At 38.8% G+C, this 17363-nt stretch overlaps 2 pseudogenes; both read right to left on the reverse strand.

Annotated features, from left to right (window-relative positions):
* Positions 1–1045: 1045 nt before the first annotated feature.
* LOC150064205 (tRNA (cytosine(38)-C(5))-methyltransferase-like) lies at positions 1046–12058 on the reverse strand (annotated as a pseudogene).
* On the reverse strand, positions 1736–1827 carry LOC150064206 (small nucleolar RNA U3; annotated as a pseudogene).
* Positions 12059–17363: the final 5305 nt, after the last annotated feature.

Genomic DNA, 17363 nt, shown 5'->3' on the forward strand with positions numbered 1-17363 from the left:
CTCTGTTCTTTCACAGATGTCTCCAGGTGGCAGCAGAAAACAGGAAAGGAGTCTGTTCTCCATCTGGTGGCATGGACACAGAGTTCAATCCTCTGATTCTCTCCTTCTGTCTTATTACTATATCAAATGTAGGTCAGACACAGCAAGTTAATAAGACAGCATTATTTCTGGTTTAAGCAATTTTCCAATGGCTTGTTAGAGTTATATGTTAAGTCGATTTTAAGGCTAAATTTAATTGTCCCTTTTATTCTGTTAGATATGTCAATTATAATCAACACACCAAAGAATGGTTATGGAATACATCTCATTCTAAGACTTCCTTAGTTTGAAGCAATGGACCGTGGACCATGAAATAGGCAATGCAGACAAACTCACTTCTTCACTTCCTCCTGAATCTTCTTCTTTTTTTTTTTGTCAGTCCTGAGCTTGAACTCAAGGCCTGGGCACTGTCCTTGAACTTTCTCAAGATTAGTACTCTACTCTTGAGCCACAGCACCACTTCTGGCTTTTTCTGTGTATATAGTACTGAGGAACTGAACCCAGGGCTTCATGCATGCTAAGCAAGCACTCTACCATTAGGCCACACTCCAGGCTCTGAGCTTCATTCTTGAGGTTGTATTTTGTTAAAGAGACTCTATCTACCATCAATTGTTCAGAACAATGCTTCAGCCTTTCATTTCCTGTTAAGTTCTAGAAAGGATCCAATCATTCTGGCTTCAGCCAAAACAAGAAAGTAGCATTGTCCAGGAAGATAGGTTGTGCTCAGGACTACAGAAGGTGATGAAATGGTGTAACAATGGATGTTTGATGTAGGATTGATCTGAGCATTGTAGGAGTTTATGGTTGGAGGCATTTGAGTAGATGTGTGATTTTCTTTTTGTTTATTTATTTTACAGTAACATAGATTAAATATGTTCCAAATTTTTACCAAGAAAAGATTACTATGTTTCATTGAATTTTAATCAGAATTAGCTCAAAACACAATTTCAGAATTACTACCTGGAAGTAAAGGAATATCGGAACCTTCGTTTCAGGTAGTTCAGAATTATTCACATAGAATCTTGATTAGTTCAGCTACAACATGCACATTGAGACTATTTCCAAGTAGACGGTAACACTGCTTTGTTGTTATCTTCTCAGGAAATCTAAAATCTGGAGGAAACTTAAGAAGATTTGCTATTTCTTTAGGAGTGAAATATCGTAGTTTAAGCATCACCAGTTTTGTTAGCTTTTCTTCTGGCAAACTGCTAAGGGAATTGTAGATATTCTCAATCTGCACATCCTCTGAAGTCTGTAACAGATCCTGTCCCTTCAATGTAGGTTCCATAACCTTTGGTAAAGCATGTGGACCTTCTACGAGGAGGGCTGACAATATCAAATAAAATGGAGTACCATAGCAATGACTTTGCCAGTAACAAGTACTAACTCATGTCAATGTCATCTTCAGAAAATCTTTAAACATTCTCACAAAGAGATTACTGTTCTGTTGGTATTTTCTGTCAATTTCTTCAGCGGTTTCAAGCTTATCAAGAATGCTATCCTTTCCAGAACAATGTGTGTTAGTTTCAAAGCAAGCATTAGCTTTGATTTTTATTTCTTCATTTTCTTTTCTACATCTACTGCATATTTGTATGTATGCTCACATTCCATTTTGGGAAACTCCATTAGTACCTGACTAGGGGCTTGGAAAGGTAATGGATTCGGACTGAAGCATTGCAATGAGGAAATACCTTACCCTTGAATTTGGAATGCCAAGATGGTACCTACACAATCAGTGGAGTTTCTCTAGTCACATACTATAGAAATTATCCCTGAAAGTATAGTCTTGATGTGTGATTTTCTTAGGAAAACACACTACTACCCAACTATCTCCACCACCTCTGTTAAAACTTTTGCCTTATTTTCAAATGCAACTTTAGAGTATATGTGTTAAGTTAGAACAACATGGCAATTTGGCCACAGACCAACTCCTATAGCCCTTTGCTTCAAGCTTGATCCTGCAGACTCAAGTTGTAAGTTGGAGCTATTTTCAGGCTGGCTTTCATGACCTTAGCACAACGTTCGTCCTTGTAGACCCAGATGCTAGACCCCTATCAGCACCAGGCCAGCCTCTGAAGAATGTTTCAAGGCTAATCCCATGGGCCTTTCAGCCACCTTGGACCCAGGATCCAATGTCACTCTGCCCAAGGACTATAGCAGAAGTTCAGACACACACCATTCAAGATAGCTTACTCAAAATATGTAAACAGGCTGGATAGCAAAGAGTACTTCTTGTTGAAACATTTACTCTAAAGATTAAAAGACATAGTTTGGCACCAGTGGTTCACATCTGTAAATCCTAGCTGCCAGGAGGCTGAGATCTGAGGATTGCAGCTCAACAAGCCAAACTAGGCAGGAAAGTCTGTGAGACTAGTATCTCTAATTAATTACCCAAAAGTCAGAGCTGTGCATGAAGTCACAGAATGCTAGTTTTGAGCAAGGAAAGCTCTGGGACAGCACTCAGGCCCTGAGTTCAAGCCCCAGAATCAGCACCAAAACCAAAAGCAAAACAAGAAAATCCAGATCTATGAATTGCTTGATGAAGTGTTGAAAATAACCTTAAATATAGCCAGAAATGACGGCACATGTTTGCAATGCCCAGCTATCTGTGGAGGCTGAGGAAGGAGGATGACAAGTTCAGGACAAGTTTGGAAATTTACTGAAATCCTGTTTCTAAGCAAAGATTAATAAGGCTGGAAAAGTAGCTAAGTGGTACAACACTTGCATAGAATGCATGCGGCCGTGAGATCAATCCTCCATACCACAAAAAAGTAAAGATTTAAAAGGCTTATTAGATTAGAAGATAGCACAGACAAGGAAAAGAAATCATGGAAATAATGTATCTGAGACCCTTATCTCAAACTAATTGCTAAAACAGTTTGAAGGGGAGCCATGGCTTAAGTGGTAGAGTAGTAGCTTTGACATGCTCAGAGACAGCACTCAAATCCTCAGTTCAAGCTTTAGCACCAGTACAGAAGACAAAGGTTCAGGAATGAAAGTACTTCAGCTAACTGAAGAGTTGTTAAAAGTGAGAACATAGATGAAAGTTTATTGTTTCAAATATAGCAATTCAATGATAAAGCATTTGAGAGTCTGTAATATTAGTTTTATGGCCAAGAGGACATAATGCAGGCCATCCTGCAAAATATCCCTTCTTTTCATGTAATTCCATCTTTCTTATCTCTAATACTTTCATATCTCAATAGGAGGAAGAGTCTTGAGATATGAGCCTATACCTATATCTCTAATAACTCTCATTAACCTTTGAGGTTCTTCCTTGAATTTCCTGACAACTTGAACCATTGGAATCTTTTTTTTCTTTGGTTTATCACTGCAGGCTTGTATTTTATTTTATTTTATTTTATTGTGTTACATGTTTATTTTTTAATTTTTTAATAATTTTTTATTGTAATTAATAAAAGGTTTACATGATATTTGCCAGATAGAAGGTGCATTAATTCACATACATTGATACCCTTTCACATGTCTTGGTACCCATCACCCTCCCCCCTACCCACCACCCCCATTGGAATCTTTGTACATATACTCTCTGCTACTGCCTGTCTTCTGAGAGACTAACTGTAAGAGAGATGGATAAGAGAACATTGACATATGTGTACAATCTGCTTTTTGTATTCAGTAAATGGATTTGTTGATTGAATACAGAACTGTATTTCTTGGTATAAATGTGGAAGAAAATGAATCAGCCAGCCAGTTCTGAAAGCAACTATGTAAGACCAGGAGAACTCAGCCCTGTTAGTCTCAAACTGCGGATACCCTGTGATTCACAGATTTTTATTTTTTCATAGAGGTGGATCTACCAGCCAACCCTGTGAGACCCCTGACTGCGCTGACTGAGTCTGCCTGCAGAGAGGAAAGTCTCTAAGTCTCACTTCTAATCATAATGAGTTAACAGTAAGATGTGAGGAAGGAAGTCATAAATCAAGGTGGGATATTTCGTGATCAACATTCAAGGGACATAGAGACAAAAGGAATATTTAAGGTAAAGAGACAGGGTGGAGAATCCAGATCCTCAATGTGTCATTAAGTCTTAGCCAGCCTGAGTAACTGTAGTAACTAGGTCCCCTTGAGACAAGAGCTCTGAAGTAGGAATCATGAGCAAGAAGGTTCTGGTCTTCTGACTGTGTACTTTTACTGGAAAAGACTTCTACAAAAGGTAATTGGGCTGAGAGTAGAGACAGCAATCTCACTTTTTCTAGTCCTTTCAAATGTAGAAAGTCTCAGAAAACCCATTAGTAAGTGGCTGGCCATGCTAATTTTCTGCTGTGGGGCTGACGTTGGGTTCATCAGATGAAGGTTTTCTCATGACACCGTGTAACTGGCTATGCCAGGTCAGAAGAGGATCGATGGAATGAAATGTGAGAAGTATGATTTAGGTAGTAAATTGGCTTTTCTCTCCATTGCAGTTTGGATTTTCCGTGTGTCACCACTGATTGAGGAAGCCATCGTTGTTGAGGTTGTAGCTGGGAATCCTTGTGGTCTCCCTGGGTGGGTCAAGTCTCAGGACAACAACAGACCTGAAATTCTGTGTTGAGAGATTAGGACATAGGAGGTGGAAGTAGAGGTATAGCTATGGAGTAGGTTCTTTATAACCCTCATTTCTGCCATGGCAAGATGGTGGCTGCTGTCCATTACCTTTACTCTCTCCTATAAAAGGAAAAGCATATTCCAAAGCTGCTGCTGCTGTTGTGGTTGGTCAAGGGGCTTGAACTCAGGGGACTGTCCCTGAGTATTTTTGCTCAAGGATAGTGCTCTATACTTTGAACCACAGCACCACTTCTGGTTTTCTGGTAGTTAATTGGAAATATAAGTCTCATGGACTTTCCTGCCCAGGCTGGTTTTGAACCATAATCTTCAGATCTCAGCCTTCTGTGTAGCTAGGATTACACACATGAACCACCAGCACCCAGCCCATTGTTCTTACTGGAATAAAGCCATTGCTATTTGAAAATAAATATGGAAGAAGTCATCAATTTATGTGAAAAAATAGTCTACTGAGTCCAAGTCCAAACCAAAATGTATGTACCCATGGAGGAATGCCTGGGAAATATATAAGGAGATTAAAATGGTGTCATGGAATAAATCAGAATGCTATTGGTCTTTAGGAGCAGCTCTTTGCCTTTTAACTCTTTCACTACAGAAAATGATTTCTAACATTTCGAACATCATTTTTAAATACATGAGGTCACAGAGGCGAAGAACTGAAAAAAATCAGGGCAACTGTCAGTGAGAAGCTCTGCAGGTAGTGGTAAAACAGTGGAAGCTGGGGGTGAAATGGATGATTCATCTCCACAGATGCTTTAGTGACTTCAAATTCTTTAAAGGTCATTTAATAGTTTTTCCTTAAAAGAACGGTTGATGGTTTCCCTTAGCCTATTGTTTCTCTTAGTTCCTTCTTCAGTGTTTACTTAGCAAGCTAGCCTGCTTACATTTGTTTATTTCTAAAAGTTATTGAAGCTAGCAATCACACTTTAAATTTAGAAACAACTATCACCTCAAAGAAATAGTGGTCAACTTTGTACTTTGAGAAGTATTCCAGATTTGTTTCTGAATAACTCCAGTAAAACTTAAGGAACTTTCTTAAAATTCTTGTAGAGATCAACATCCATCTTTGTTACTGTGTTTCTCAAATGGCACCTTCTGCTCTAGTCAGAGTTGTAGGGGTTTTGGCAGTGCCAAATGTTCCTCCACTGAAACTCAGGTTTGACTTAATATCTTTGCAGTACTGTTTTATTTCTTGGAGCTCTGCATGATTGAATCGTTGTGAATTTTCTCGGTGAACATTTAAAAACCAAGCTGTGAAGAAAGAACCTTTGTAAAGAGGAAAAAGTGTTAAAAGGCAGCTAGGATCCCTGCAGGGGAGTTTTTGAGGATGGAATGATATTTTAATCAAAGAAGAAACAGTTATTGGAAGTTTTTCTAAAATTTAGATGGAAGAAAATAAAAAGATTATCATGTTACATAGGGCCCACTGGGAAAAGAATGCAATTTCCCTGGGGAAATGGTAAAACACAAATGAACCTTTCATCAAAATGTTACCCTTACAATTACAAATATGTTGTAAAATATAGGGGAAATTAGTCTACAAATATTTTACAATCACAGAACATTTTAGCTGAACATCCTAAGCATAGCCTTGTTCATAAGAGCAAAACATTGGAGGTGACATACATGGGGAATAGACATTTAAATATATATTCTAATGAAATTCTAATCAGTAATAGGTCATTTGATTACTAAAGAAATGTTAAGTGAAAAGGTACCTATAATATTATAATCCATACATAAAACTATCTTTACACATTTTACATACATACAGGATACATGTACAATGTGTAAACTATTATTTCTCTATCTGTGTATCTGTACATGCATGCATCACAGTACTTGGTTGGGCAAGCCCTTACTGACATATTTTCTTTTTCTTTCTTTCTTTCTTTGTTTGTTTGTTCCTTTCTTTTTTGTTTGTTTGTTTGTTTGTTTCTTTCTTTGTTTCTTCCTTCCTTCCTTTCTTTCTTGCTTTCTTTGTTCCTTCCTTCCTTCCTTTCTTTCTTTTCTTTTTCCCTCCCTCCCTTCCTCCCTTCCTTCCTTCCTTGCTCCCTTCCTTCCTTATCTCTTGCTCTTTCTCTTTCTTCCCTCCCTCCCTCCCTCCCTCCATCCCTCCCTCTCTCCCTCCCTTCTCTCTCTCTCTCTCTTTCTCTCCCTTCCTTCCTTCCTTCCTTCCTTCCTTCCTTCCTTCCTTCCTTCCTTCCTTCCTTCCTTCCTTCCTTCCTTCCTTCCCTGGCTGTGGGACTTGTACTCTGAGCCTGGGTGCTGTCCCTGAACTCTCCAGCTCAAGGCTATCCCTTGAGCCACAGTGCCACTTCTGGTTTTCTAGTGGTTAATTGGAGATAAGAGTCTCATGGGCTTTGTAGTGCCCAGGCTGGCTTTGAATCACAATCCTCAGATCTTAGCCTCCTGAATAGCTAGGATTACAGGTGTGAGCCACTGACACCCAGCAAAGTTTAGTCATTATTAATCATGATGAAAGTCACGTAACTTTTTAAATATTGACTTTTATCCTGGCCAACACTGACACTACAAAACATGAACATGTGTAATTTTACAACTGTTATTCCAGAACAATTTAAAAACTTAATGCTTCTATACATGTTAGAAAGATCCCACACATTGTCTAATGCCAGATCCCAGATTTACCTGTCCTGTTATATAGAAGACACTAAAACTAAAGTTGCAGATAGTGAATTACTAAACCTTACAGTAGAAAGGTACTGTGTTTATTTGTAGCACTTTTGAGTTTTGAAACACTGCTGAGTTGAAGTTGGGAGTCTTTTCAGTTGATAGCACATGGAACACTATTTGGGGAAACCAAATCTAATACTATGCTGTGTAAATCAGGGGACGTCAGGAGATCAAAGTGATTTTGTCACCTTAGATTGAGTCATAGTAATGCTGCTTGCCAAGCTTTCTCCAAATAGGCATGGAACCTCAGGAAAAAAAATAGAAGACAAGGGGGTTATGGCCTGATGATTCTTCAGGTAAGACACAAGAAAGACTTGCTCAAAAGTTCTTGCATTTTTTTTCTCTGAAAACTTCATGAGATTTTCAATGTTGCAGTGGAAGAGCTATTTCAGTATTTTCTGTGAACTGAAAATGAAAATGGGCGTTTTGGCTGAACTCTCGGTGGTAGGTATCAGATCACAATATGGGCTGTGAGACAGCCCACTCTATAGAAACTCCCAAGTAAAACCATCCAAAGATTAGTTACATAATTCTACACAGATGACCTGTCTCAAGAATTAAAAGGGGGAGAGGAAACATGGTTGTTGAAAAATGAGAATTTGTGGAAAGGATTTAATGGGAGACCTCTTCCCCAAGGGGAGAAGATTCATGCACGGGTGAATTCTTCTCTTACAGGCCAACAGACACAGGCTTCACTGGAATCATTTGGAGAACATAATATATGTCCCCTTAAATTGGGAGGACCCACCCACTGAACTGGCGCCTGGCTCCATCTAGAAAATATCTGGAGTAAGAGAGAGGGTGACCACCTGCTGAGGTTTTATTGAGCTCATAGGATGGACTAAAAGGCACTTGAGATGATTGGGAAGTGAAGCTCTTTGGGCTTCCTTTGCATCAGAGTAGAATGTCTCCACCTCAGAACGGGAATCAGAAGCAGCCACCTTTCATGTAAATCATGAACCTAGGGATAATAGTTATACCATTCCTAGGATTCCATCTCTGCAATGGACTGCTCTAAGCTAAGGATACTGTGCCAAGTCTGGATAAGAAAGTAGACCAGCCAGATCTATTGTTATACATTGTGTGAAGATTCACTTGCAGTGAGTCAGAACCATAGTTCTGGTCACTTGTTTCCATATATGACTTCTTACATAATCCCCAAAGCATTCATTTGTCCCACACTTGCTGAAGAAAGCAGTGCCCTCAAGTGGAAATTAAAGTAATAACAATCACAATCTGGACCCAAGCACCCAACAAACATAAACTGCTCTGGGGCAGTTTATATAAAGTTATATACAATTAAGTCTAAGGCATATCAGTTAGAAAGGGTATCTGATCATTTATTTGAGGACACTCATGTGAAATGATTTATCCTGGTGCATGGGATGCATCAGGTTTGGTCCTAAGCTCATTTCTCCATTTTGTAAGTCACAAGTCTTGATCCTAAATCTTGATTAATTTATTAAAAAAAAAAAACAGATAGCTGGGCTTGGTGGCTCATGCCTGTAATCCTAGCTATTAAGGAGGCTGAAATCTGAGCATCAAGGTTCAAAGCCAGCCAGGGCACAAAATGACCTAAGACTCATCTCCAATTAACCTCTAGAAAATGGGAAATGGGGCTTGGCTCAAGTTTAGGGTGGTAGCCTTGAGATGAAGAACTCAGAGACAGCACCCAGGCCGAGTTCAAGCTCCATGACCCACAAAGAAAAGAAAAGAAAACAGAAGGCTATTTTCTAGCACCAATCTGTGAAAGCAGAAAATTATAATCCCTATTTCATTTATATCTATTTTGATTAGAAAGTATAACTACATGTGCTCAATTTATAATTAGGCTGCCAATTGTTCATGAAGAATTGGGGGAAAAGTATACTGGATTCAGTCATCAGAGCCATGTGGTTTATCCTGTCATCAACCTGGCTGAGATGAGCTAATATGCAGCTGATGTTCACTGACTGTTAGAATTATTTTCTTTTTTATTCCTTTCTTTTTTCTTTTTAAATACTAGGGATTGGGCTCACCCTGGGTTTGTTAGGCAACTGTTCTACTACTTGAGCCATGTAACTTTTGAGTCAGTCCTTTTCCTTTCTAGTAAGTTTTTCAGATAGGCTCTTATGCTACAGGCTGGTATCAAATGAAGATCTGATGTCCACCTGCAAGTGGCTGGGATTGAAAGCATGCACCACCATACTTGCCTAGGAGATATATTTATGGTGTCAATGCTTTTATGTGTATCTATTCTTCACCAAAATAATAAATAAATAGCAAGTAAATAGATGAAACATTCACTTAAAGAGGAAAGTGTCTTTTCCACTACTGAGGCTTTTACACTGATTGATTTTTTTTTTCCTTTACCATGGTATTGAATTGGCATTGCTCGGTTCTCAAGAACCACATTGAATATTTTCGGCTGCATGAATCATTATAAACAACAGCTTTGGGAAGGCACTCTGGGGCCAGTAATTACACTGATGAAACAGAAGACTGTATTCCAAGTGAGGTTACTGTTAGCAGAAGTGAAATACAAATGTTGTCAACCAAGAGCAAATATAGTAGCAATAGAGCCAGAGTCAGTGGTGGCAGTGATTGGGTACTTAGGCTGAGCAGTGTCCAGGATCCCTGCAGAGAAACTAGAGAGGACCTCTTGGCAGGACCCAGTCACTTTAGAGTTTGAAATAGACATACTGAGCTGATTATGCAACAGGCTTGAGAAATTTCTGAATTAGAAATATAGCCAGGAATATAAAACACTGACCCCTGAAAAGTGCTCATACATGAGTTGAGGGTGGAAAGAAGCTCAGATACCTGCATGGTTGAGAATTGTCCAAAACATTTACTTCTCTGTGAAGTATTCTGAAAATAAAATCACAGCAGAAAAAGGAATATTATGTCTTTTGAGCGCTATTTATGTACCTTTTCAAAAACCTATGTTTGAATTTTGTTCAGAATTCTGTTTTCTGCAAAAATATAATTCCTTTAAGAAAATGCTTGGGTTTCATGCAGAAATGAGGGTTCCTGGATAATTAAGTAATCATGCTGGGGGCTGGGGTGGATTAGGGATAAAAATGCAGATCAACTGGTAAAGTCTGCTGCCAAAGAGCACTTCCACGTAAGAAGTCCAACACGTTATTTCAGAAAATGCTTCCAAAACTTCAGAAATTGTCTTTGGAGGATACAGGGGCCATTTCATTATAAATGAGAATCAAACATTTATTTTAATCTTCCCACAAGAATGATACTTCAAAGTAACACAGGAATGAATAGAATAGTTCCTCTTTAGAAAAGTGCTTTAACTAAGAAGGACTTGACAGAATAAGTGAGTTAATGGGTATGTGAATGGCCATCAATGTATGAAAAAGGTAACAATAGACCATTGGACATTTTTGAATGAATGTGTAATTTTATGCTGTGGTGGGGGTAGCTTTCTCCCCAGAACATCATTAACTTTCTAGTTATCATTTTTGTTTTACAAGAAACTAGGATTAGAAACATGCCTAAAGCTTGAAAACAAGAGCAGAACAAGTCAGGGTTTGAGAAACTCAACAAGACTACTTTGTTCAGTGATGAAATTGTAAGGAAAGAGATGAGAAGCAGAGGAGGCAGTAAAAGTTATATTAATTAACGATAACTGTGTCCCTTACTTGTATCCCAATTCTAACACAGGCAAGTGTTTATAAGCTAATTGTGGAAATCTAAGCACAGAATAAATATTTGATAACATTAAAGAATTATTACAGGGCTGGGAATGTAGCTTAATCATAGACTGCTTCCTAGCATGCATGAAGTCCTGAGTTTGATTCTACAATGCCACATTAACAGAAAAAGCTGAAAGTGGTGCTTTGGCTCAAGTGGTAGAGTGCTTGAGCAAAAAGAAGCTCAGGGATAGTACCCAGCCCCTTGACTTCAAGCCCCAGGATTGGCAATAACAACAACAACAAAAATATTGTAAAGCATTAGGACACTAAAGCTCAAGGCCAGAGCCCAGGATCTGAGTTCAAGATCCAGATTAGCACAAAAAAGGAATTGGGATTGGAGGTATGCTCAGTTGGTAGAGCAAGGTAAGTAAGAGCACTAAGTAGAGCAAAAATAGTAGAGTAAAAGTGGCAGGTACGGGACCGGGAGTTTGGCTTAATGGTAGAGTGCTTGCCTAACATGCATGAAGACCAGGGTGCGATTCCTTGGTACCACATACATAGAAAAAAGCTGGAAGTGGTGCTGAGGCTCAAGTGGTAGAGCTCTAGCCTTGAGAAAGTCCAAGGACAGTGCTCAGGCCCTGAGCTCAAGCCCAGGTTTGGCAAAAAAAAAAAAAACCAAAATAAAACAAAACAAAAATCTGGCAAGTACCGAGTTTGAGTTCCAGTCTTGGACCTAAAAGAAAAATGAAAAGAGAAGAATCATTCTTAATTTTCAGAAGGGAAGGCTATTTTAAAGATATATGATAAAATATTGACCAAGAATTCTGTAATACTCCGAATCCACCTTAGACCAATCAGTGAATAGAAGAAGTGAGAAATTAGAGGAGACTTAAAAATGTGGCTGGGAAGCTGTAAGGTGAGTCCATGCTGTGCTTCATTTCCGATGTGTGATGAGGATGCCAAATGTATTTGTTACTAGGTTTGCTAACAATGGTAAAGCCTCACTTCTCCTATCCCACTTGTACATTACGTGGACAATCTGGTAAGCAGTCTTTGACATTGATGGGGGACTCTGTGACAAAGACTCTGCACCAAGCCCTTTCTGAATCATAGGCAACCTTCATGCCTCCGAAGCACAATAACATCCTAGGCAAGTCTCCTTTCTTTGCTCCAAGTCACTTCTCATTGTCTTGAAAAGCCTGCCCTATTCTTCCCAGATAATTTAATTATGTAGTCAATTGACTACATAAGTGTAGCTGTGTTTGGGGTACGGCTCCGTGGCAGGACACTTGCTTAGGGTGGGCAGGTATGAGGACTTGATTTGATTCCAAGCACCATAAAAACAAAGAGAAAGCATGGCGGTGGTGTGCTATAGCTGCTCTTGCACATTGTATATGAAGTGGGGGCTGCCTTGTCAGGGAACATGCCCTTTTCTTTGTGGAGTCTGTACTAACTTGGGGTGACTCATGTTAGAATTGTATTATAGTCCAGAGCACACTAGCTGTGCAGAATACTTCTCACTTGCACTTCCCTCTGAGCCATCCTGAAGGATGTCATAAAACCCACCTTCTCTAAATATAGCTCGTAGCCCCAATGTTTCCTTTATATAAAGGGGAAAACAGCATAATTTGGGTAGATCACAAATCATAAAAGCCATTAAGTGGTTCTAGAAAGCGAGTCATTTCTGGGGAAAGAGAAGGCTGTCCTTCAGATAAGGAGAGAGGAGTGTTTCATGGGCTCAGCTCAAGCATTCACTCATGTAGGTTCTTGATTGCTTTCTGATAAGCCCGGGATACCTCTTTATACACTGAAGCCCTTAATATTAAAAGTAATTTTGAGCTGAAAACAGAAAAGAACTCATTCTGTTCATACATTCTTTATTAGATATCTGCAAGTTTATTTTAAAAGATTTTATTAACCTTGATTTTTACATCATATTTCAAATGTCATGTTTAACAAACAAGTGTTCAAGAAGGGAATTTCTATATACAATCACTGGCCCATAGATTTTAGAACATAATTAAAATTAAGCTGAGGGTTTGTATGTCAGATACATATCAAATCTATATAATATAACCATGTCTATAGAGTATATATCTCATCATACATTTTTATGTCTATGTAGTTATGTTTACATCTCCAAGATCATAACACTTTACCAAATATTGAGTCATCGTTCTTGTTAAATCTAGTTGTAACCTCATTTGCACCCACTAAGGGTTCAACTATGGACAAGGGAGATATATGTTCTCTATGTATGAAGCTTAATTAGTTTTGTGAGGAATTGAGTGGGAGGGTTAAACCTCAAGAGGGAAGCCAACAATTTGGTTAGCATTTAAGACTATGATAAATAGTAGGAAGAAAATCTTAAATGTAGCTGACAGATAACCAAGTGACAGGTTTGCCACTTGATGGTCTGGCCTTGCAAAGAAAATAAAAAGACTACCTTTACTGAAGAAGGGCATGAGGCCTAGGCATCATACAGTAAGGAATGTGTGATCGGTAGAGTTTCATGCTTGATACAAAGCTTTGCCGTCACCATCTTAGAATTCCTGTTAAGTTTTGAACAAGAATAGCATTTTAATTTGCAGTGGGCACAGCAAACTATGCAGCCAGTTCTGGGGGAAAGCATTCCAATGAGACATAACAGCAGGTGCTGAGACATGAAGGTAGGAAGAATAGGTTGTATGGAAACTGACAGGCAGCCAGCAAGGCTGAGGGAGAGTGAGAAGCAGAGTGGTAAGAGGTGAGATCAGGGAAGGCAGAGGCTCTGGCACCTGCAGGGATGGACTCAGATGTAATCATAAACTCACGACTGTGTGCATTTACTACCTTGAGAGATGAACATTTCATCAGTAAACTGGCGCTGAAGCCTTGGTATGGGCCAGGTAGCGTGTAATAAGCAGTTGGCCACAGTCAGCTTCCTGGAGATTCTCTTATCTAGAGGCAGGAAACAGCTGGTTCCAGGGGTGTAGCACTGCGGCCATTGGTGCCATTAATCACCTCTAAGAGATACTGCATTAAGGGTCCAGGAAGGTGCCAACTACCAACTAGATAGGCCTACAAAAAGCCTGGGCATTATTGTTTTCTACATTTGGGCTTTAAAGTAATGTCTCAAGTTGTGTTAGTTTTCTCTCCCTTTGAAGAAAACCTGGCATTTTAATAGAATCTATTTTGATAACAGGTTCAACTTATAAAGCTTGTCAACTGTTACCAAGTTACAAATATCAAACAGCGCCATCAAGTGATGAGTATCAAAAATCATTTCACATTCAAATATTTAGTGCAAGATCTGCTAAAACATTTTTGCTGTGTGAGAAGCAGGTGTTTATTTACCTTTTTATTTTCTTTCATGCCTTGCTTTGACCAGGTACCCAGGAATCAGGGGGTTACCTGAGATCTCTTAGGATTGTGGGAAATGGAAACTGGTTACCATTGCTTTTCTCTCTCACCTGGAAATCTGGGAGAATTTTGGAGGGAAAACACAGAACAGGTAGAAGTTGGAACTTCTCTCTTGTCTATTTAAGACTCTTGACTATTGAGAGTCTTTATTTAGATCAATGGCTTTCTTGAGCCTCCTAGTCTTAGCCAAGGGAAATTGGGCCATTGTATTGGTGGAAAAGGTACAAGATATCATTGCTAAATTGTCTTATATGCCCTGCCAAATCTCTTTGGAGAGGAGAAGCTGTCTAGAAGTTCCTTTTTTTCAGAAGTTATTTTCTGAATAAATTTTATTTTTTATTTTTTTGATATTTTTATTGTAATTAATAAAAGGGTTACATCATATTTGCCAGATAGGAGGTGCATTAATTCACATATATTGATACCCTTTCACATGTCTTGGTCCCCATTACCCTCCCCCCACCCTCCCATCTTGGTTTTCCCCCCTTCCCTATCCAATTTCAAATAACCAAATACAAATATATCCAATATATCAGATAACAAAGTGAGGTACTGTAACAATATGAGATAACCAAGGGACAACAGAAGGGATGAGAGATAACATAGTGCCTTAAGGACAACAATCATTCATTATATGGCTTTTGTTTCTATATCCTAGAGGTCCTTTCAATTAGCTTCATACTATATGGCCTTATGTATCAAGGTTTTGCTCTATTGCAAATCTCTGCTAGTAGAGCCCAAGGTTTCTACTGATTATGACAAATGAGGGAAACCATTGAGCCTAAGTTCCTTTGAGTCTGGCTTACTTCACTTAATATGATCTTTTCTAAGTCTTTCCATTTCCTAACAAATGGGGCGATGTCGTTTTTTTTTGACAGCAGCATAGAATTCCATTGTGTACAAATACCACATCTTGTTGATCCATTCATCAACTGAGGGACATCTAGGTTGGTTCCATATCTTTGCTATGGTAAATAGAGCTGCAATGAACATTGTTGTGCTAGTGGATTTAGTATGTCCTTGTTTCTGGATGGTTGGGTAAATGCCAAGTAGTGGAATTGCTCGGTCATAGGGGAGTTCTATGTTTAGCCTTTTGAGGCACTGCCATACTGCTTTCCATAGTGGTTGAACGAGTTTGAACTCCCACCAACAGTGTAGTAGTGATCCCTCCTGGCCACATCCCCTCCAGCATCTGTTGTTATTACTTTTCCTGATCCTGGCCATTTTAACTGGAGTGAGGTGGAATCTTAGAGTTGTTTTGATTTGCATTTCTTTTATGACCAGAGATGTTGAGCATTTCTTCATGTGTCTATAGGCCATTTTTGTTTCTTCTTCAGAGAAGACTCTCTTTAAATCTTTGGCCCATTTTTTAATGGGATAGTTGTTACTTTGGAGATTAGTTTTGGAGTGATTCAATTTTTTGAGCTGTACATATATTTTAGATATGAGGCCTTTGTCCATTGTATGGTTGGTGAAGATCTTCTCCCAATCTGTAGGCTTCCTTTCTGAATAAATTTTATTAATTAAAAAGACTAATGAATATGACATCTGCTGGTGTTGGATGCCGACGATGTACTTATACCCTCTCACTTATTGCCCAAACTGTAAGTAGCCATTATCCTTTTTCTTCCACTGTTACTAAAAATAAAGCTTGAAAAATGTACATAAGCTACCTAAGGACTGCAAGTGGTCATAATGCCAGCGAGTAGGTCTCTGGAATTTATATTTTAATCTCTCTGACATCAAAGCCCCTCCTTTCAATGAGTGTTCTGTTCAACCCAAGGACATCCCTTCTCCCATTTGCCAAAGAACTGCAGCAGAGCTGGGATGACAGGTAACATTTTGTTCTCTCCAGACTGGCTTATTCCTGATCAGCCCAGTGCTTTCAGGAAGCAGAGGGAGCAGACACTGGCACCCTGCCAAGCTCAAAAGAGACATCAGGCCTTCTTCATTAGTGTTTATGTACATGATATTTTGTTAGATAGTTTGAAATATTATTAAACCCACAAAGCAAAGGTTAGCACAACCAAATTCAGTGGATGTATGAAAGTTATATTTAAACCAAGATTGGTAGTTGTCACATTTTTAAAAAATGCTGGCCAGTTCCACAAAATGGATTTTGCTTAAAATACCAGATGGCGACAGATATCTAGCCAGATTCTCTCTCTGGGTATAAAGGATTTCTTGGCAGTGTTCTGGGCATTTCGGGTTGGTATATTAACTCTTTCTGATCACTAGAGTGGTATTTAATGCTTTCAGTACGTTGATTACCAAAACACATCCTTAGTATTCTCCAAGAGTTAAATATAGTCTCAGAAAACTGAAAAGTCCCTAGCTTCATGTGAAAAATAAGCCACTATTAAAGCTAAGGAGTGATTTCTAGCCAGGAGCAAAAATGATACATTAGAGCCAAGCTATAATATCTCTAAGTTAAGTTCAATGAAGGAAAATAATGATCCTGCACCACCAGTCTTATTTTCCCAACTTCAGTGAACTTTACTAGCTTCAAAATGGGTACACATGTATTTCCTCTGCCTGGAAGGTTTTGTCAGCCCAATCTGCTTTATTTTCTCATCCCTTTGGCCTCAGTTCAGCTGTTGTACCTGCATAGATCATAACTTCAAATGCTGTCAATCAATTTCTACCCTGGTACTCAAGAGTATTCCTGCCCTGACATTTCTCATACTTGGACATTTCATTTATTGTTTATGTTTTATGTCCTGTTTCCTCTTCTGGAATATCATCTCTGTGAGGGTACAATATAGAGAGCTTATTTTAGTGATGTGTTTCTAGCTTCTAGATTATAATATTTCTCACTTTTAGGAAATCAATAAGTATGTGTTGAAAGAATGTGACAATAATTTGAAATGCAACCTGTTTTTATTAAAATTAGAGATTAATTGGACTAGCTTTGAACTACTATCCTCAAATCTCAGCATCATGAGTAGCTAGGATTACAGACATGAGCCACCATGTCTGGCTTTTTTTAAAAAAGATTTTTATTAACATTTACAACATATTTCAAAT

The sequence above is a fragment of the Megascapheus bottae genome, chromosome 4, assembly GCF_031878675.1.
Source record: "Megascapheus bottae isolate mThoBot1 chromosome 4, mThoBot2.hap1, whole genome shotgun sequence".
Classification (NCBI taxonomy): Eukaryota; Metazoa; Chordata; class Mammalia; order Rodentia; family Geomyidae; genus Megascapheus; species Megascapheus bottae.